Here is a 22,004-nt window from a genome sequence, read left to right as displayed (position 1 = left end):
CTGATCTCCACTTCCTTGAGATAGGGACAGCAGAGAACTCCTGGCATTTAGGCTAGTCTTGCTCCTGCTGACTTCTGCAGATTTGGCAAAGGCCTGGTGGTTTCTACTGGATCATGCTGCTGCTGCTGATTTGTGTTTGGTGACACTTTTGAACTAGACTGTTGGTATCCTGGGACTACTGAACTGTACTGCTGATATCCTGACAATGGAGATTGGAATTGCCCCCAAAGGACTACTTTCAAATAGGTCCACATCTACTTGTTCTATTGATCATCTTTCTCCCCTACCTTTGGACAGTGGGTTAGAAGGGGAAACGAAGCATTTGAGAACCATTATTAAAGTAGGTTTTGAAAAATCCATGTCTATAAACAGTTTCAGGCAGCAGTGAAGATCATGGACATCCATGTGAATTCACTCAGCACGACTGATGACAGACCTCAACATAGTCTCTGAGGGAAGCTGAGACCCTAGACATCAATCTGGCCTTCAGCCACAACATGAAGATACTCATGGTCCTTGGCTATAACTCAGGCCACTAACATCAACATAGTTTCAAGTGGCTACACATTCTATTCACATCAACCTGGGCCCTTGTAGCAGCATAACCCAACACATCAACATGCTTCAGGTGGTAACACAGACCAGGAACATCTACCTGGCCTCTGATGGTTGCATGGACTATTGACATCAACGTGGCCCTGACCACAGCAGGATCACAGACACCCAACAATGTCCTCAGTGGTAGCACAGGCCTTGAACACCAACATGGCCTCAGGAGGCAGCCCTATCCACACATATTAACATGCTGCTGGTGGCAAATTTCTTAAAGTTGACAATTATGGTTCTGGTACGCCTTCATGCCAAAGTAAGCATTGAGCACCTTGGAAACAAAACTCCAATGTAGTGATCAAGCAGTTGACAAGTCTTTGAAAAACCAAAGGAAATTTTCCTTAAGGTTCAAAGAATATGAGAATACTCATACTGGAGTTCATAATGTACAAAGAAGAGAGTAATAATAAATGTAACCAGATGTTGCCTAGAAACAGGTCAACCCAGGATTTGTAAACAATAGCATAGAAGTTTCTGTCAGTCTTTAATTTGATTATGGCAGTCCTGGTGCCTTTACCTATAAGAAAAAGTTCTCTAAATATTATATATATATATATATGCACATATATATGCATATATATATATATGTTATTCAGCAATTAATTAAAAACTAACGAGTATTCATTCCATAATTAAAAAGGCCTGGGGAAGGGGGTAGAAAGTAAACACAGAGATCCATCAACATATTATCTAATTGTTGGAATAATCAATGTGAGCATAAATCTCCATTAAAACACCAAGAAATTATTGCAACATTCAAGATTTTACTGAAATCCATACAGTAGAAAGCTTGAAAATTGTATCTTTGATTAATGTAACAGAAACAAAAATGTTAACATGCATGATTACAGTTTTGATAAAAGCAACACAAAGAGGGTATTGTCCACAGAAAACAAATCATCAACTAAACTAAAGTTACTGAGAGAAAACTTTTGAGGAAAATACTCAAAAGTTTTAAAAACTTATAAAATATTTCTCCAAAGAAATCTGCTAGAGAATTAGATATGAATAGCGTTTATTATCATCTTCTCAAAAGACAGTTCCAGAAGTGAAAGAACCATAGACCAGTAGAGTTAATGGACCCAACGTACATTCTTTCAGATTGTTAAGCTAGTTACAAAGTCTAGCAAAGTTAGAAAGCCCAGAGGCATTTGTAGTGACTTGTAATGTGGTCTCAACCTACACATAAACTACAGAGCTGGGAGTATGTAATTCTTGCAAATCACTGACTCAGAAATGAAATCGATAGGTTTAGGGGAGACTCCCTAAGGCATGTTGAAGTGAGAATGTATGTACCTGTATACACCCACATGTGTTTCAAAATGAGTAAAATACTATGTGTTAATATTAGTAACTACTATACAGAGAGAAGTCATTTCAGTTTCAGTTCATTCAAGATAATTTCCATTTAAAGAAACAAAAACAAAAAACAATCCAGAAAAGAATATGATAAAATTTAACATATTATTTAAAATATGTTTACAGATTATTAGAAGTAGAAACTAGAGAGAAAATTAGAATTGTCAGGGTTTTTATAAGCAATGAAACTGCCTCTAAAAATAAAATCAAATTAAGAGAAGTTTAGATAAAAACTAAAAGTTCATGGACTATAGAAAATGCAGACAAAGTCAATAAATCCTAAGAGAAAACAAAAATGACATGTTGGCAGAGGTTATAATAGGTATAAAAACTAATAAAGTGAATTGTGTAAGATTATAAGAATGTAATACATATACATTTAATAAGTAAAGACTACTATTGCTATTTTTAAAGATATTTAGATGTTTTATGAATGGTACCTTAATGAATGTTTTTAAGAGAAAGAAAGGGAAATGAGTGCATAGGAAGAGGGAATTTGGGAGAACTTAGGCGAAAAGAAAGGCTAGATTGAAATGAATTATATAACAAAATCTAAAAACAAATTAAAAATCAAATGAAAGAAAATGAAGCTGTTTTAATTTGAAGAGTCTGGAATTTACCAGAAGCAAAAAAATAGTATTAATTTAAAATAGATTGAAATGGTTTAAGTACTTATAATGTTATTTCTGTTAATAATCTATCTAAACTCCACCCTCACAGTTCCTGGAAGCAGCCAGTTATGATCCTCTGCACAGTTACCTGGCAATAGCCGGGTAGGCTTGGTCCACCATAAAAGACTTGCCCCCCCTTGTATGTTCTTGCCTCTTTCTTGCCTCCTGCCCCCTTGCACCCCATCCCCTTCCCCCCATGTCTCTCCATGTGGCCAAGGTCAGCCTCCACTTTTCCATTCTGTTCCTCTCTCTGCCTTTCTCTGCCTCTGCTACTCTCTTAACTCCCCTCCCCATTCCCTGTATAAACTCTATTCTATACTATACTGGTTTGTGACTGGTCCCTCAGTGGGAAGGGATACCTCATCCTGGGCCCACTGAGGCACTCCCTTCCCTCACACCCGTCAGAACACATTCTTACAGCACTTTATCTTTTTATGATCACAGCATTTTTGCATTGTGACTTGATCCAGAGACTCTCAGCCACAACCATGCTCTCTAGCCCTGATCTGGTAAGCCTCAATTCCCACTGGTCAGAGTGACCATCCGCATGGTCCCAGAGATTTTTTGAGCTCAGAGCTACTCTTTCCCTTGGGTGAGATTCCCCTCTCCTCTTTCTTGTGGCTGAGAGTTCCGGGCTGGGCCTGGACAACTGCTCTGACTCAGTAGTACTGGCTCTGAGCATTACAGTTCTTTTCTTGGAGCTGAGAAATCTAGTCTGGGTCTGGAAGCCCCACGTCTTGCCTTGGTCAGTCTGCTATAGCTTACTTGTAAAGCAAGTTTGGCTCCGCCCCTACCAGGGACCCTACTTTCTGCCCATCTCCTTTTTCTCCTTAGCTACTTCCCCACTGTTTGTGTCCTGCCAGAGGTCCTGTCTGTTAGAACTTGCTTTCCTGGCACTCAACCACCTATGTGCTCTCTCGCATGAAGGGCTTGGCTGCCTGCTCACAAACATGCAATAGAGTCCATTTCTTCCTCCTTTCCCTCTCTCTGTGCCCAAGACTTGAGTGCCTGGGTGCCTCTATTACTCTCTTCACTCCCCTCCCCTTACCCTAAATAAACTCTATTCTATACTATTCCAGTATGTGTCTGGACAAGCAGGGAGAAGGGATGCCTTGGCGTGGGCCCAATGAGGTACCCCCTTCTCCCACACCCTACCAGAACATATTCATATATAGCTCTTTATCTTTTTATAATCACAACAATTTCTAAATAACTACTGAAGGAATGCAAAGAAATAAGCAAAGATGTCTTTAAGGAAAATTGCATGATACACTAAATTTATTTGCTTAACACAAGTGTTGATAGCAAAATACAAACTAAGACAAATGAGATGTATGTGAAAATAACTGTATGGAAGACATTGTCTAAACATATGAAAAGTAACACTAAATGTGAATAGGTTAAAAAAAACCTATCATAAGCATAGACTATTTATCCTGTAAAAAGCAAAATTCAAGCTGACATACACTCAAAATTCTAGCACTTGGGAGACTGAGGTAGGAGGACCATGTTCTGAAAACTACTACATAGAGAGACCCTGTCTTAATCTCTAAGTCCTATATAGGACAAACAAGCACAGTTGATTAGATGTGGAAGTCTCAGATGTTATTAGCCAACTTAAAATATATATTAAACACAGCACTCTGCAATAGCTCCTAGGCAGATAACATGCTTGAATATCAACCATGTCTTCATCAATTTACAGTAATTTGAAGAGTACTGATTAAGTTTGTGAAGTAACTAAGGATTTTGGGAATTAATAACTTAAAAATACCTGGAAATTCCTAAATGTGTGATACATTGGTTGATTTATTTTTTTTTTTGCTGTTGTTCAAATATCACAGTCAAAAGCAATTTATTGAAGAAAGAGTTTACTTTGGTTAATGATTTAAGGGTTAAGAGTCCTTCCTTGCAGAGAATACGCAGCAGGTAGCAAAATTAGGGGCCTGAAGAACAGAGAACTCATACTGGGAACTACAAGCAGAAAAGCAGTGAAGGTGAACTTTAAAATTTAAAATCACCAGGGCCATATTCCCTAAACTTCCCAATCTCTCCAAGTGGGTACTTGCTCAAATGCTGGAGCCAGCGGCCATGGAGAACCAAGTACACCTGGAAGGGGGTCTGGGGATGAAATAGAATGGTAGGCAAGAGAAAAAGGAAGCCAAGATAAAGGTTTCTGATCATGACTCAAAGTTTAATTTTCAGCTCTCCTTTTATATAGGCAAACCCCAAAGACCCATCTCTGTTTCCGCTGGGTTCTTTAGCTTTGTTTCAGCTGGATTGAGTTGCAAAGTAAGCTCAGTAGGTGGTCAACTCTTCAAGGTTCTGTAGGAAATGTAAATGTGGTAAGGCCAGGGGCTGACTAAAGCCAGGTTTTTAAAAAAAAAAATCTAGTAGATGTGTTAAGTTTATTCAAGGCTGGGGGAAGGGCCCAGGAAACTATGGGAAATTTCTTACTCAAGCCAGTATGTGGGAAAATCAAGTACCTCACAGCTGATAAAACAGTCATACTCAGAATCACAAAACAGGAAAACATTCAAATAGACACAAAAGTAATATGTATAAAAGAGTGAAGAGCTTGAAAAGTAAATTTTAATGACAAGATAAGAAAGAAACACATGTCAATACTGTGTTCATTAGGATCTTAACAAGTTGAAACCTTGTAGCAGTACAAACCCAAACAGGAGCTCAAAATAGGAAATAGCAAAAGTCAGAGTGGATGTCCCAGTTCCAAAGCTGAGATCAGCCCACTTCTGGAAAATCCAAGTCATGGATAATTTTAGCTGTACTGGTCATTTGTCTCTGTAAAGATTACAGCATTCTGGTTGTAATGTGAAAAGGACTCTAGGAAATATATAAGTGGGGGGGAGTGGTCTTTTTTTAGTACAAGTTTAAAATGGACAACACTGCAAATTTGTCCTGTAACTTGAAGAATATACTGGCCTCAATCTAGAAGACAGACAGATGGGAGAGGATGCTCAAGATCTAACTCTTTCCAAAAAGTGAAAATATTGATACATTTTGGCTATACTGATGAAGAATCAAGGAGAGGCTATCCTGAGACTGAGGAGATAGCTTCGTTAGTGCAGTGTTTGCCAGGCAAGCATAAGTTCTTTTCTTTTTTGAAACACTTTCTGTTAGTTCATAGGGAATATTTTAATTGAATCAGGGATTATGTTATCCAGTTTTTCAGATGAGAAGAATACATCTATCTACCTATATGTATATACATCATTGCACTGCTTTGTAGTTTAAAAGAATAGCTTTTTAGAGGATAGGGGGATGTCTCATTCAGTAATGTGATCATTGTACACCTTGAGGACCTGGTTTCTAATCCCTAGCACCTACCTGAAAAGCCAGATGCAGGCATGTAATCACAGCACTGGGAAGGCAGAGAAGGAGATCTCTGTAGCTTATTGACCAACCATCCCACAGAGTTCATTAGCATCAGGTGAGAGACAATGTTTTGAAGGTAAGGTGGAGCTCAACTGAGGAAAAGAGCTGTAATTCACTTCTGCCCAACACACACACACACACACACACACACACACACACACACGCACAGTCACACACACTAATGCTTATACCTCAACATCTATGATCACACCTGCATGAATATATGTAAACCCTGAAAATGCATATATCAAAAATAAAACAATCGTCATTTAGTAGTCACTATTACTAAATTTATCTTGTATATTTCTAAGTGCTGAACCTCTGCATGTTTTTCATGGCTCTGTTGTTGTTCTGCATTAGGTTGCTTTTACCCCTGGGAAATACTCTGTAGTTCTCACGAAGTCAACACATTTCCCAGTAGATATACTATGCCTCTATCTCCCTAAGGGTGCATATAAAAATAGTTAGGCATATTGCTTTTCAGATTACAGGGAGATTTAACATTTTATAGATTGGAGTTCATCATTCTACCTCATAAATATCACAGAAACTTTTGCCCTGTGTTGCTCAGCAGAAAAAAATTGCATTTATTACCCCTGCTCTGTATGCCGAATCCCTGATTTTTGTTAATAAAACAACCTCCCTCCTACCAACTCTATTTCATAATACAATGCACTCAAAGAGTTTCACCACTGCTAGATGACAGCCTTGTTTTTCAGAAAGAAACCTGTAATCAATGACTTGAGGTGACTAATTCACACAGCTAAAATGACCTGCACAATCTGGTATATTCAGCTAACAACTGTATGGGGTTCTTTTTACATTTTACATTTCCATAAGTATGCAAAAGCTTTCTGTGTGTATGGAAGAGAGGCATTTTTTTTTCTCTTTAAGAATGGATTCCTAATCACCCAATACCATTATCCCACCTGGTCTACTCCCACACCAGTGACCTGCCATGTGACCTCTGCCTGCTCTTGTGAATAGACCTTTTCAGGGCTCTTGGTGCCTTTTTCCCAGTATGCTTGATATTTACCAACATTTTCACCCACAGTATAATCACTTAATTGCTACATGCTTTTGAGACGCTTTCTAGATGTTTTCTGGAACTTTATTCCTGCTAATAAACTTCAGATGAACTTGTACAGTTTCACAAATAAAAAGTTTGGGACTTTTGGTGGGATTGCTTTATAACTATATGTCATGTGCCTGTTGACAAAATTATAAGTTAGTACAAATTCCAAGGAAAATATCATTATATGCATATATTTATTTTATACCTAAACATATATAGTGACATAAAAATTGTCTATAAATATGATGAAATGAGTGAAGTGTGTTAAGATTATTGTGGTGTAGAAAATGTTCTTTACTCGTAGGCTTTGACACATTAAAATTTCCTCTTCTATCTTTTGTCATCAGATTATTCTAAGGATACTTTGTATGTATAAGGTGCCTGTGACCAGAATGGCTCAGAAAGATCCTGTCTTAACTACTTTTCTTATTACTATGACAGAAAATCCACTTTTGAAGCTATCATAATTAATTATTTACAAAAACCTGAAATAATAACAGATACATAAAATCTACTTATGTATATAAATGCCAGTTGCTCAAAAAGTTCTCTGTTGCAATCAAGAGTGTGTGTTTAGAGGTAAGAGTATGGTTGGAATGAGGGGATTCAGATGGGAAATCAATTAGATTATTTTGGATATATATTTGCAGCTCAGTGTATATTGACAGTACTGAAACTGTCAATATCATTTTTATAACAGTTAAGCAAATTAGGTCTCAAAGTGCTTTCTTTTTTTTGTTTTTTGTTTTTCAAGACAGGGTTTCTCTGTGTAGCCCTGGCTGTCCTAGAACTCACTTTGTAGACCAGGCTGGCCTCAAAGTCAGAAATCTGCCTGCCTCTGCCTCCCAAGTGCTGGGATTAAAGGCATGCATCACCACTGTCTGGCTTCAAAGTGCTTCTTAAAGGTAAAGATACAATTGTAAACTCAGAACCAACTGCAGAGAATGATATATCATAAAAATATCCTAGTGATAGATATCTTATCAATTAAGTGCATAGAGAGAAATCATTAAATAGAACAAGAGAGCAAAGTTTTGAACAGGCTGTTGGTAATAGGAAATTATTTGGAGATGACTTTTGTGGCAATTTTTTATGAATCACACTGAGGTAAGTAACATTTACAATATCAGGTGATAGCTAGAATGTACTCATTCTCTGGATGCATGTGGCAATTTGGTGTGACATTATTACATGGTGCCCACACTGTTTGTCTGTGTCAGATACTGTATAGAAATATGCATGCATTTTATATACCAGGCAGCACCAACAAGTATGTTCACTGAACCTTCTTTATCCTAACACAAAACTAGGAAGGGTTCAAGTGTCCTAGATATTAATTTGTATAAATAAATTGTTTTATTGACATTCTATAAACAAAGAAAAAAAGAAAGAAAGAGAGGAAGAAGTAAAGGTCAAATGGCAAGTCTAACTGATCAAATTAAAAGTTGAGCCAAGATATAAGGTTATTTAAAAAGCTATTATTTTCACTTATATAATGTTCAGATCAGAAGTGAGGTGAAAAAAATTGTATCAGTTACTGATATACAGCCAATATGGTATGAGGAAAGATAAATCTGAATGTCTACTGATGACCAAGGATTATAGGGGATACACAGTTATGTATATTCAAAGGTGACATCAGAAATTGGCAAGCCGGGATGATGTAATCTTTTAATCGAGAAACTACCTGAAGAAGATGCACAGACTAAAAATTAGAGGCTCATGTCTTCCTTTCAATTTTTGCTGATTGTTTCTGAAACACATGCCAAATCAGGCACATAGTAACTTGGAAATTCATCGTAATGGAATATGCAGTTTTATTAAAGAAGGAACACTACAGTAGACACCATCTGTGGTCTCCATTAGATAGTCTTCATTCAGAGGGAAGTCAGAGACACCATTCTCGGACCAAATTTGGTTTTTCCCAAAGTGTATTTCTCAGTATTACTAATGTGAATGAAGCATGTTCTGGTCAGTGTGCAGTGACAATATTTTTATTGTTGATTAGTCATGAATTATAAATAAAAAAGCCATTTTCCTACCTACATAATGATTTACTTAACCTTCTCAATAGAAAAGTGTCTTTTATGTACAAAACTTGCTTATTTATACTAAGACAAAACAAAAAGTTGTCTGGTAAGGTCACTAATGTGTCCAATAAAACTAGTTTTTGACTTTTAAATGTTGGAGGTATTTGTAGAGACTCAAGATGTACATCTGAACTCAAGATAAAAAAAAGATGTTTTAACAAAGTATAGATTATAAAACTACTAATGATGATCAATCAAAAGAAAGATTGGAAGTAAAGTTAGATGTTTAAAGTATGTTTTATATATCCAAAAATCACAGATACATGAAATTAAACCTCTAGAATAGAGGAGGCAAAAGTCCAGATCTACTGGAAAACAGCTCCTCCCTCTTTATAACAATCTCTAAATTTAAATGTGGATCCTAGAATGAGCCTAGATGATTAAGTATTTGATGTTATACCTTTGTTACACAAAGTACAATATTGTTAAATGTCATGTTATTGAATTGCTTTCCAAATATTTATATGTATACTCATAAACCCAGGCTGTGATTATTTTTGGTGAGTAAAGTGTTATTGTGCAATAATCAGCAGTTAATAGGAAGATGTGCATCAAACAGCTCAGCATGCTCAGAAGACAACTTGAGCCCTAACTGGGACTTGTAGATTAAATTGCCCACACAAAGAACCAGGCCACATTCTAGAAGAGGAATGGGAAGAGTGGAAGAGTTAGAAGATGTGGAGTTATGGAACTCTGTCTGTATATATAATGTGTACAAATAACTAGTAAATATTTTTATTTTGTAGTTAAATTTAATCCAAAATACATTCAAATTCTAAAGTGTTCAGCTGTGTTTTGAGCATTTTCCTAAGAAGTTCTCTTACAGAATTCTGTAGGAAAAAAATGACGTAAACATGAGTTGATTTATGATTTTCTTTTTCTTCACTGCCACTTTGCATTAACAGCACATAAAACTTTAACAAATCCATTTTCCAGAGCTGGGGAAAGATCACCAGGGAGAATGTAGAGAGAAAGACTTTCTCTTTTTATTAAATACCTACAAGAGTGAATCTATTGTGGGCTGTGGAGCCAAGTATTGGGAAGGGATAGTCCAGAGAAACAGTGGAAATGTTGGAGTTAGCTGAGATAGCCTTCATAAGGGTTATAGTCCTTGTCCTGGGCAGGAAGGGACATCTGTGTCTGGGTTAATGAAGACATTATGTAAACAGTTTTCTCTAGTGTCCTGCAAACACAGAGGAGTGGAACCCGATGTTTTCACACCACTCAGTTCAGTCAAAAGGCTTTCGTATTCTTCATGAACTTTATTTTTTTCAGTGTAAAAAGGGTTTGGCTTAATTACTTTCCTCCAAATTAAAAATGAGCAGTGTGAATTAAAAACAAAACAAAACAAAAGCTTGGTGAAAAGTGCCTTAGTAATACAAAATAACATGGAATTAAAGCAAGCACTTTCCTTCCAGGTTTCCACTCTATAAATCCCCATCCCATCCCTCCTCCTCCCTGCTTCTATGAGGTTGCTCCCTGACCCACACACACCTGCCTCACTGCCCTAACATTCTTCTATGCTGGGGCATGGAGCCTTCATAGAATCAAGGGCCTCTCCTCCCATTGATGCCAGGTAAGGCCATCCTTTGATACATATGCAGCTGGAGCCATGAGTCCTTTCATATGTATTTTTTGGTTGGTGGTTTAGTCCCTGGGAGCTCTGGGGGGGTCTAGTTGATTGATATTGTTGTAAACCCATTCAGCTCCTTCAGTACTTCCCCTCCATTGGGAGTACTTCAGTACTCCTCCATTGGGGTTCCCATGCTTAGTCTGGTGGTTGGCTGCAACCATCTTCATCTGTATTGATCAGTATCCTCTTTCTTTAGCAGTGTACCTGATCAGGTATACTCATGGTGTGGCCTTTTACTTCTTAGAATTTCCACAAACATGCTCCACTGGGAGAAAAAAAATCTTTTAAAAATTATTTTGTCTTGATCCTTTTATACAATATGTTTTTTGTTATCATAGTCTTCTCCATCATTCAGCTACTACCAGATTTCTGTTGTGAGCTCGGTCAGCACAGAACTCATTGCTTAGAGAACTGTCACCCTATGGTTTCTTGTCTGTCATTTTAATGTTTTCTTTGGCTACCCATCATTTTAATGAGGCACGATTGATTCCTGACAGAGACTCAAATGAACGAGAAAATGCTGGCTGGATTGTACTGAGGGGGAACTGTAAGAGTGGGCCTGCTGTGGTCCCTGTAGCTATTATTCGCCCAGTTTCACTTCTGGTTTCCCACTTAATAGCACTTTTGATCCTGGCACTCCAAGTACATGCAAGGATTAATCTATTCCAACTCATTAAAAACCAGAGTGCTCAAAATTGTGTTTCTAATCCATTATTTTTTATAATTGTGCTTCTGTTTGCTAATTAAGTCACTATTGTGCACAGCAGGATATACTGGAAGAGTGCAGAGCATCAGGCTTTGCACAGGATGTTCACATCAACGGAACACAGAATCATGGGTTCTTCCAATTTTTAAAGGAAAGAGAGCAATAGAGTTACCGAGTATTCTCTAATTTTTATCAAGCATGAATAGTAGAGTACACAAGAGGCTCTGGCTAGAGGTCAAGTGACATCTGACTCTGAGCAGCAGGGTAGGAATTGGCCAGACCTTTTGGAAGCTAATATACAAGTGGATCTAGACCTACAAAGCAAACATGCAGAGAGGGCTCATTCACCACACAAAAGAGCGTGGCTATAAGTGTGTATTCTACCTGTTGACAATAAAATAGGAAATCTCATTTCATAAACAAGGAAATATTTGGGAAAAATAAAACCATAAATAATTGATTAAATATAATTATAATGTCATAATAAAAGTTGAAAGACTGAACATATGAGTGTAACCTAGAGATGCATGTATAATACAGGAAGATTTATTTCTATAACTCTAGTGGCTTTTCTGTTCTAGAACCCCAAATACCTGTTTTTAAAGCAACAATCAAATGCATTGGAGCTTCCCAAGAGTCAGCTACAATGGAAAAAACAAAATAAAAGTCACATTATCTTAGTATCATACTATCATATTATTAAACTATTATGATTTGTGATTTATATCTTCTAACGACACTAGCAGATATTTTCAGTAAAATTATGAAATAATATAGTGCCTGAAACAGATCTAAAATCAATACACATATCAAGGGTGCTTTAATGAACTGAATTTAAAATATTGAGATATTTATGAGAGCAGACACTATTAATGATTATTAAATGAGGCTAAACTATATGTTCAGACAAATTAATGCTATTAGATTCCTCTTTAGTAAATTAAAATACATTAATATAAATGACACAGAGTTTAAGCCCAAGAATAAGAAAATGCAATTGATTGCTTTACAGCCACTAAAGAAAGTGTGCACAAGAAAGTAAATGGATCTGTGATATAATTAGAACTAAAAATAAATTGGTAGACTAAATTAAATATTAACTGGTTAATTGAAGAAAAGATCCTAATGGTGTTGTGTTCTTTGCTGTTTGCAAAGGTTATACTGCCTTGTTCTATTTGTCTCCGTGACTAAGGGACTAACAATTCCAGTGATTTCCTCATCCATACTGCCACCCTATCTTTCTTTAAACTTGGAGGAAAACCTATAGTTTCATTGATTGAGATGTCTAGCTCATAGTGATTTCATAGTGCAGAATTTCTTTTTCTCAATAGTCGATTGTTTTCAAATAAATCCTTAAGGTTGTCCAGTCAGCTACTCATAGGGAAGACCTAGGTATAGCAACCATTCGCTGTGTGCTTCTCACTTGTATCCTAGTAACTTCTGACAGTTTTGTCTCGTTGTCATTGTTATTTTCATGGATTTGTCTGTCTGTGATGTTTAATTTCAAATAGAATGACACAATTTTGTGTCTTATCTCTTTAATAGATGCTTTGGCATAATATATTGAGGATCATACTTACCATGCTTATATTATCTCCTTTTTTCTTTATTAGGAATAAATAACATTTTCCTGAATCTTCTACACATTGTTTATCCATTTTTAATACAAAGTTGATACATATGTAGGATGTATCTGTTAGTCCATTATAAATCACCATTCTTAAATGTGCTCATTGTACCTGTTTAAATCAATTTCCTTTATTTTTTTTCAAGTGGCATTCAGGAGTTAGATTTCTAGATATTGTGTTAACTGTGTTCAATCTTAAGAACTGGCCAGCTGTTTAACAATGTGGCTTCACAGATTCTCATTCCTGCCTGCAGTAGATTGGGATTCTAATTCCTCCAGACCTTGTTAGTTCATGTTGTTAAACCACACAAATAGGCCTGAAAAGAATATCCCATGGCGGTTTCTTAGAATTATTTTAAGGCTTAACCATACAAAACAAAGGGTGCTGCCATTGTGTCTGCCCACAATTATTCTTTGTTCTCTCTCTTCCACTCTCCAGAATCCTCTTTCATAAAAGGCTGATTAAAACTGCTTTGAGATCAACTTTTATTCCAGTCACAATGGTTATATTCAAGAAAGGGAATATGTTCAACATGTAATAATATACATATATGCTAACAAATGTATGTGCTGATTTCAGGAGTGCACATTGTATTCCTTACATCAGAATCACACCATCTTTATTAATGTAGCTCAACTGTATTCTTCTTCTAGATTGTGATATTATTCCTTTGTGTTTCCATTAAGGCTTCAACAACAGCTTGTCCCTTTAGGCAGAGCTAGCTGGAGAAGTGATTGCTATTGGGTGGTGTCTGAAATTCATACCACACACTATCTTGTCAATATTCGATCTTCCTAGCCTTGCAGGCAGAATATTTCTCCTCACCACTCTTTTTTTTTTTAAAGTATGGTACTTCTTTTGTTAATCTTGTCTAAATTGTTTTATTCCTTTTCTTGCTGTTTTAAATTGATTAGTGTCTCAGTTTCAACTTTAGATTATTTATTGCTATGGATATGTGGTCGTTTTAATGAAAAAAAAATGGACCAGATAGTCTCATAAATTTGTTTGCTTATTTCCTAGTTAATGACATGTTTGGAAATGGTTAGGAGGTGTGGCCTTGTTGGAGGATATATGCCAGTGGGACTTAGTTTTGAGATTTTAAAAGCCCATGTCAGGCCCAGTGTCTCTTACTGCTGCCTGTAAATAGGTGTAATGTCTTGGCTACTGCTCCAGGTCCATGCCTTCTCCATCCCACAATGCTGATAGCAGATTAATCCTCAGGAACTGTAAGCAAGTCTTCAATTAGATGCTTTCTTTTTTTTTAATAAGAGTTCCCTTTAGTCATGATGTCTCTTTTTAGCATATAATAGTAACTAAGACAGTAGCCTGTACCTTCATTGACTATTTTGCCACATTTCCAAACTCCCTTTTTCTGTCTGTTTTTGTTAGGATTTTTTTTATTATATTATATCCTGTCATCTTTGAATAAAGATTATTTTCTTTCCTATTCTTCAACATAAATGCAATTTATTTACTGCCTCTGACCCTGTTCATTGCCATGATAGAAGTTTTAGTATACTGAATGTGTTTACTAGTAAGAGGGGCTTCCCCAGCTTTTCATCTTCAGATCTCTGCATCCACCTTTCAAAGTGTGTCACATTAACACTGTTTGTGTTTAAAACAGAAATACTTAAAAGCTTGAGGACATTTTCTCTTCTTTATTTTGTTCAGTGCTTTTATTGTGAAAGATTTTTTGGCTAGTGTTTGCCTAGTGCCATATTTATATCTACTTAAATAGTCATGGACAGTATTTGCCCCTTAGTCTACTAAGGCTATACTATCTAAAGTAACTTCTGTGTGTTGCATTCTTAAGGCAAATTTATCTTGGAAATAATGAAAAATTGCTTTTAATATGGTTTGAAATTGTATTTGTTAGGATGTTGGTTTGGGGGAAATTTTCACATCTGCATTCATAATACATGATCTTCTGAAATTCTTTTTGTAGTGCCGTTTCTAAGTATGTATATGTGTATAATTTCATGTGTAAGATTTGTTAAAGATACTCTTCTTTTGTTTTATAAACTCAAGTCTAGCTCTTAAATACCAACACACATCCATTCTGCATATATCTGGATTAATCTTGTACAGTCAAAACTCAAGTGACAGCACATGCTGGTGAGGATGTGGAGAATGAGGAAATCTCCATTGCTGGTGGGGTTGCAAACTGGTGCAACTATTCTTGAAATCAATCTGGCAGTTCCTCAGAGAATTGGAAATAGTTCTATAGACCCAGCTATAGCACTCCTGAGCATGTACCCAAAAGATGCTTTACCATATTACAAGGATACGTGCTCCACTATGTTCATAGCAACCTTATTTGTACTAGTCAGAAGCTGGAAACAACCCAGATGTCACTCAACCAAATAACTGATACAGAAAACGTGGTTCGTTTGTATAATGGAATACTCTGCAGCTATTAAAAAATGAGGGCATCATGAATTTTGCAGGCAAATGAATGGAAGTAGAAAATATCATCTTAAGTGAGGTAACACAGATCCAAAAGGCCATACGTGGTATGTACTTACTGATAAAAGCATATTAGACAAAGAGTTCAGAATACTCATGATACAACTCAAAGACCATGTGAAGCTTAACAAGAAGAAAGGCCCAAGTGTGGCTGTTTGAATTCCATTTCGAAGGGGGAGCAAAATAATCACAAGAGGCAGAGGGAGGGAGACAGGGAGGGAGGGAGATGTGTAGGAGAGGGATAGGGGAGAGATAAAGCGTGGCAGGATCAGGTAAGGGTGGGGCAGGAGAGAAGCCTAGAGGGTCAGGAGAATGAATGGAAATATGCAGCTGATGGAGATAGAGAGCCGGGGGAACCTCTAGAAAGTCCAAGACACCAGTGATATGATAGGTTCCCAGGACCCAGTTGGGATGACCTTAGTCTAAATGACCAACAGTGAGAAAATGGAACCTAAAGAGACCACCTTCAGTAGATAGACATGGCTCCCATTTGAGGCATAATGCTACCCAACCATCTTCAAAATTCCTGACCCAAAATTGATCCTGCATGAATGAAACACAGGGACAAAAAACGGAGCAGAGACTGAAGGAAACGTCACCCAGAGACTGTCTCAACTTGGGATCCATCTCATGCACAGGCACCAAAACCTGACATTATTACCGATTCCATGTTGTGCTTGCAGACAGGAGCCTGCATTGCTGTCCTCTGAGAGGCTTTACCAGCAGCTGACTGAGACAGATGCAGATACATTGGATTGAAGTCAGGGACCTCTATGGAAGAGTTAGGGGAAGGACTGGAAGAGCTAAAGGGGATTGCAACCCCACAGGAAGAACAACAGTTCCGGACTCCTCAGCAATCGTTGAGACTAAGATGTCAACCCAGTAGCATACATGGACCAAGTCCTCACTATATGCTATATATGTAGCAGAGGACTGCATTGTCTGGCCTCAGTGGGAAAGGATATGTTTAATCCTGTAGAAACTTGATGCTTCAGGGAAGGGGAATGCTAGAGTGGTGAGGTGGGAGAGAGAGGGTGTGTGGGGAGCATCGTCTCAGAAGTAAAGATAAGGTGGATGGGGAACCAGGAAGGGGGCAGCATGTGGAATGTAAAGGAATAAAATAACAAAAAAAAAAAAAAAGAAAAAAAAAAGAAAAGAAAAGAAAGAAAAAAGAAAGCCAAAAAGCAGGCCATTCTTTATATGTCCCTTCACTTCAGGTTTCCTCCTTGTATAGTTCCTGTTTCAGATCCTCGGGATAATTTCTAGTTTGTCATAGCTAACCTAGTCTGAGGAGAAGGGCAGGAACAGCTGCCATTAGGAAGTATTGATTGTCCCCTGTGTTCATCTATAGCCCTATAAAAGTGCATGCCAATTCTTGTGCCCCCCCTATTGATTAACAAGGCATTTGTTAAATGACTATTTGTATGACAAACACCAGAGATTATGAAGATACAAGGAAAGTCCTATTTTGCTTCATAGAGGTAGAGGTTTCAGTATACAGTTGCGTGAACACGTTGCTTTGGGCCTGTTGCAAGGCAACACATCCAGTAGGAGAATGAGCTAGAGTAAAATCACCTACTGCATGTCCAGAAAGTGACAATGTGTGTGAGGAACACGCTCTAGTGCCCTTCTTCCCTCCATCTGGCTCTAGCTCTAAACAGTGGTATGGTTGAAACCAAACCTTACTATGTGGGCTTTTGGAGAACACTTACAATAGAAACTGCACAATTGAATGGTATATTCTCCCATCCTCTCTCCCATCCAAATCCACCCATATTTCCCTCACTCCATCTCAAATGCATAACCTTTTGTTCTTTCATTATTTCTCACACATACACACATGCACACACACACACACACACACACACACACACCAGCTGTTAAATCTATTCAGTTTTTCTCATATATGTGGTCAGTGGAGATTAAATATCTAGTCAGGAGCCTAATCCCTGGAACAGACAGATTATCTCTCGCTCAGCAATTACTGTAGCTCTTCATCAAGGTGTATGGCCTTGTGAAATTTCAGCATGTTCATGTGTTGATTAGTGTCATTTTTCATGGATGAATTTATGGAATAAATTCTTCCTTGTTGTGAATAATTCCTTTGAATGTGTTTTCAGGTTTGGTTTAAATAATCATTAGCTTTCTTGACATAAGGTAATGATATGATCTCATAGTAGATACTTAGTTCCCTGGAGTTTTAGTCTTTCTGCCCCTTGAAACATTTTATTTTTCTATACTTTTTATTTTGGCCACTATCAACGTTGCAAATTCTCTATTCTAGACTTTAGTTTCTAATTATATAATAATAAAGGTCAAATACACTCATCCTTTGGATTGCCAAATCTTGGAGGCTCTCCTTTATTCTTCCTGTTATTTCCACATAATTCATCTTTCATGATTTATGCAAGGGTATAAAGAATTTTATTTCTTGTTAGTTTCAAACACTAAGGTATCTTCTCTAAATGTATTGCTTTATGTATAACTGTGTCTAGTATTTGTTGTTGAATTACATGTTTTGGAGTTAGTGTAGTTAAATTTATTTCCTTACTTGTTTACATAAATTATTCCCTTTTCTCTGCTTTTGAACATATTCTTCTATCATCTTTTTAGTCACAGTTCTAAATTTTTAAGAGATGTAACTGTATTCTTTCCAGTATTTTAATCTGTGTTTAAAAAGTTGTTGAAGAATCTCATATTGCCCCATTTTTGTGTTATTTCTGTCATACATTCAGTATTTACCATATAGAATCCTGTTTCTAGGTTATTTCCTGTGTTTCATATATCTTTTGTGCCATTGAGAGACAGAGTCACACTGGAGAAGAGGTGAGATGAAGAATTATAATATGGTGTTACACCAAGGATAAATTCCCCACTTTATTTCATTTCTTTCTCTACTTCTCTTGGCTGTTTGTGGATTATTACTCACAATTATTGCATGTTGTTTATACACGCCTGAATTTATAATGATGGGTTTATGGATTATGATTTTATCTATTCAAGGTTTATATGTATAAGTCACATTATGAAATTAATATTTCTAGGTGATTTAGTAGCTATTATAATGTATATATCTATATTGTGAGTTTTGTATTCTTCTGAGTTTTTCTATGCTCATTGCCATATCTGGAAAATATTTGCACTTAGAAACTAAAATGATCAGAAGAGATGATTCTGATACTAAGTACATACAAATAACACAACGATGTATTTGACCAATACAAGTTTCAAGTAACTTAAAGAATACTGGCTGAAATTTGGCAACCATTAGATCACAAAACTTCTGTTTCTGCCCAGCTATGACAATCATTCATGTACAGAAAAACTGTAAGGATGTTTAGAAATTACCAGAGAACATTGCATTAAAACTTATTCTCTATTGCAAAGCAGTTTCTTCTTCAGCAACGTACAATGCATTCTCTTGAAAGATGAATACCTTTCAAAAATTTGAGACTTTGAATCTAAAAAATTCAAAGAAGTTTGAATCTTCTAAAGCTTGTAGAATGAGCATATATTAAAGAATTAAAATTTTTTGAGTGGTCACTGATTAAAATGTGATTTGATAATTCATACAAAGGCAAACAATGTAGGCTTAACAAGTTTCCTTATATATGTATGTATGTAAGTATACACACACATATTTCATTGTCCATATCTTATATATTGTGTTTCTTATATTCAAAAATACACTTATCCCTCATTTACAATTCTATTTCCTATTTGCTTAATGGTTATCTATCTATCTATCTATCTATCTATCTATCTATCTATCTATCTATCTATCTATTTATGAAGAATAACTGAGAGAAAGCAGAGTCTCAGAAAGTCTAGGAAGGCAATAAAGGAGAGTTGGGGGAAAACATCAATGTCATGAGGCCTGAGCTAATGATGTTCATAAAAAGCTTATTGTGGATAACTGAAGAAACAAGCATCTAATTGAGCTTTAGCTTTGATTAACATATTATCTTAAGACCTTCAAACCCTGGGGCATGGTGGCATACTCCTTTAAGCTCAGCACTAGTGAGGCAAAGGCAAATGGAACTCTATATGTTACAGGCCACCCTGATCTACAAAGCACATTCCAGGACAGCCAGGGTTGTTACATAGAAAAACTCTGTCCTGAATAAATAATGAATATAATATAATGAATACAATATGATGAATATAATAAACATAAAAAGGGATTCAAAGCAGATTAAAAATGTAAAATCCCTAAAAATAATCATTAGGTTCCTGAGTGTTTTCATTTTTTTTTTTTCTTTTTCTGCCTTTCATTGAAAGCAGATTCTTTTCTCATTGACACCTTCCCAATCTGGATCCACCCTCTTTCTGTCTCTTATTATAAAGGAACAGGCTTCTAAGAGACAACAACAAAAATTAACAAAATAAAGTATAATGAGAATAAAACAGAAACTATTACATTAAAATTCAGTAAGGCAAACCTGGAGAAGAAAATGAACCTCAATAGCCAGCACAAGAATCAGAGACCCACTCAAGTTCACACAATAAGGAGAGACATAGAATAGTAAACTAAAAGCCATGAATAGAGGACCTGGTTCAGATCCATGTAGGTGCCATGCTTACAGTTTTAGTATATGAATTCATATGGCCTTTGCTCATTTGTTTTAGAGGGCCCCATTTTCCTGGTGTCCTCCATCCTCTCTGGCTCTTACACTCATTCATCCTCCTTATTCATAGTGCTCCTTGAACTCTAAGAGGAGAGATTTAATGGAGACTTACCATATACAGTTGAATGTTCCAAGGTGTCTCTCTCTCTCTCTCTCTCTCTCTCTCTCTCTCTCTCTCTCTCTCTCTCTCTCTCTCTCTCTCTTTCTCTCTCAAGTATAGGAATATTTTTAGGGGTCTGAGGTGTCGCATGAGAGGTATGAAAACACAATATTCCCCTCATATAATCTTCTTGGGTTGGGGCAAAGAGTGAGTACAGGTTACCTTGGAAGGTCTGCTATGGAGTCAGGCTGAAACTGAGGAATTGGATGTGTAGGAACAGAAACAGAAGCCAAGCTCTGTTCAGCTTACCTGCTTCTCTAGCAGAAGTCTCATTGTTTTCCAAATAGCATAGTTTTTTGGCAGACTATTTCATTATTCTTGAAAATACTTTGGCTGTTTTGTTTTTCAAAGTTTATTTAATCTTTGTTTTTTTACACTCCAGATTTAACCCCCTCCCGGTTCATCCTCTGACTGTTCCACATCTCATACCTCCCCTCCCTCCCCGCATCTCTACGAGGAAGTCCCCACCACCACCCTACCAGACTTTCCCACTATCTGGCAGCTCCAGTCTCTTGTGGGGTAGGTGCATCTTCTCTGACTGAACCTGGAACTGGCAGTCCTTTGCTATATGACATGTTGGGGGCCTCATATGCTGCTCGGCTGGTGGTCCAGGGTCTAAGAGATCTCAGAGGTACAGGTTAATTGAGATTGCTGATCCTTCTACAGGGTCGCTCTTCTCATCAGCTTCTTCCAGCTTTTCTCTAATTCGAACACAGGGGTCAGCTACTTCTATCCATTGGTTGGTGTAAATATCTGCATTTGACTTTCAGCTGCTTGTTGAGTCTTTTGGAGGGCAGTCATGATAGGCCCCTTTTTGTGGGCACTTCATAGCCTTGGAAATAGTGTCAGGTGTTGGGGACCCCCTTGAGCTGGATCCCACTTTAGGCCTGTCACTGTACCTCCTTTTCCTCACACTCTTCTCCAATTCTGTCCCTGCAGATCTTTCACAAAAGAACAATTATGGGTCAGAGTTTTTGACTGTGGGATCCTATCCCTCCACTTGATGTTCTGTCTTTCTGCTGGAGATGGGCTCTACAAGTTTCCTATCCCCACTGTAGGGCGTTTCATCTAAGGTCCCTCCTTTGAGTCCTGAGAGTTTCTCACCTACCACGTCTCTGTATATTCTTGAGGGTCCCCCTACTTCCTACTCCCTGAGGTTGCCTGTTTCCATTCTTTCTTTTGGACTCAGGGCTTCAGTCTTTTACTTCCACCCAATACCTGACCATGTTCCTCTCTTTCTCTCCCTGTCCCCTTTCTCACCCAGGTCCATCCCTCCCCACTCTTGTGATTGTTTTCTTCTCCCTCACAAGTTGTATTGAGGCATCCTCACTTGGGCCCTTCAGCTTGTTAACATTTTTGAGTTCTGTAGACTGTATCCTGGGTATTTTGTATGTTTTTGGCTAAAAACCACTTTAGTGAGTACATACCATGCATGTCCTTTTGGATCTGAGTTACCTCACTCAGGATGATATTTTATAGTTCCATCCATTTGCCTGCAAAACTCAGGAAAACCTCATTCTTAATAGCTGAGTAGTATTCCATTGTGTAAATGAGCCATGTTTTCTGTATCCATTCCGCTGTTG

The sequence above is a fragment of the Mus caroli genome, unplaced genomic scaffold (assembly GCF_978045245.1).
Source record: "Mus caroli unplaced genomic scaffold, Mus_caroli_1 scaffold_12, whole genome shotgun sequence".
Classification (NCBI taxonomy): domain Eukaryota; kingdom Metazoa; phylum Chordata; class Mammalia; order Rodentia; family Muridae; genus Mus; species Mus caroli.
The sequence above is the reverse complement of the archived record's forward strand: the minus strand, read 5'-3'. Positions refer to the sequence as shown.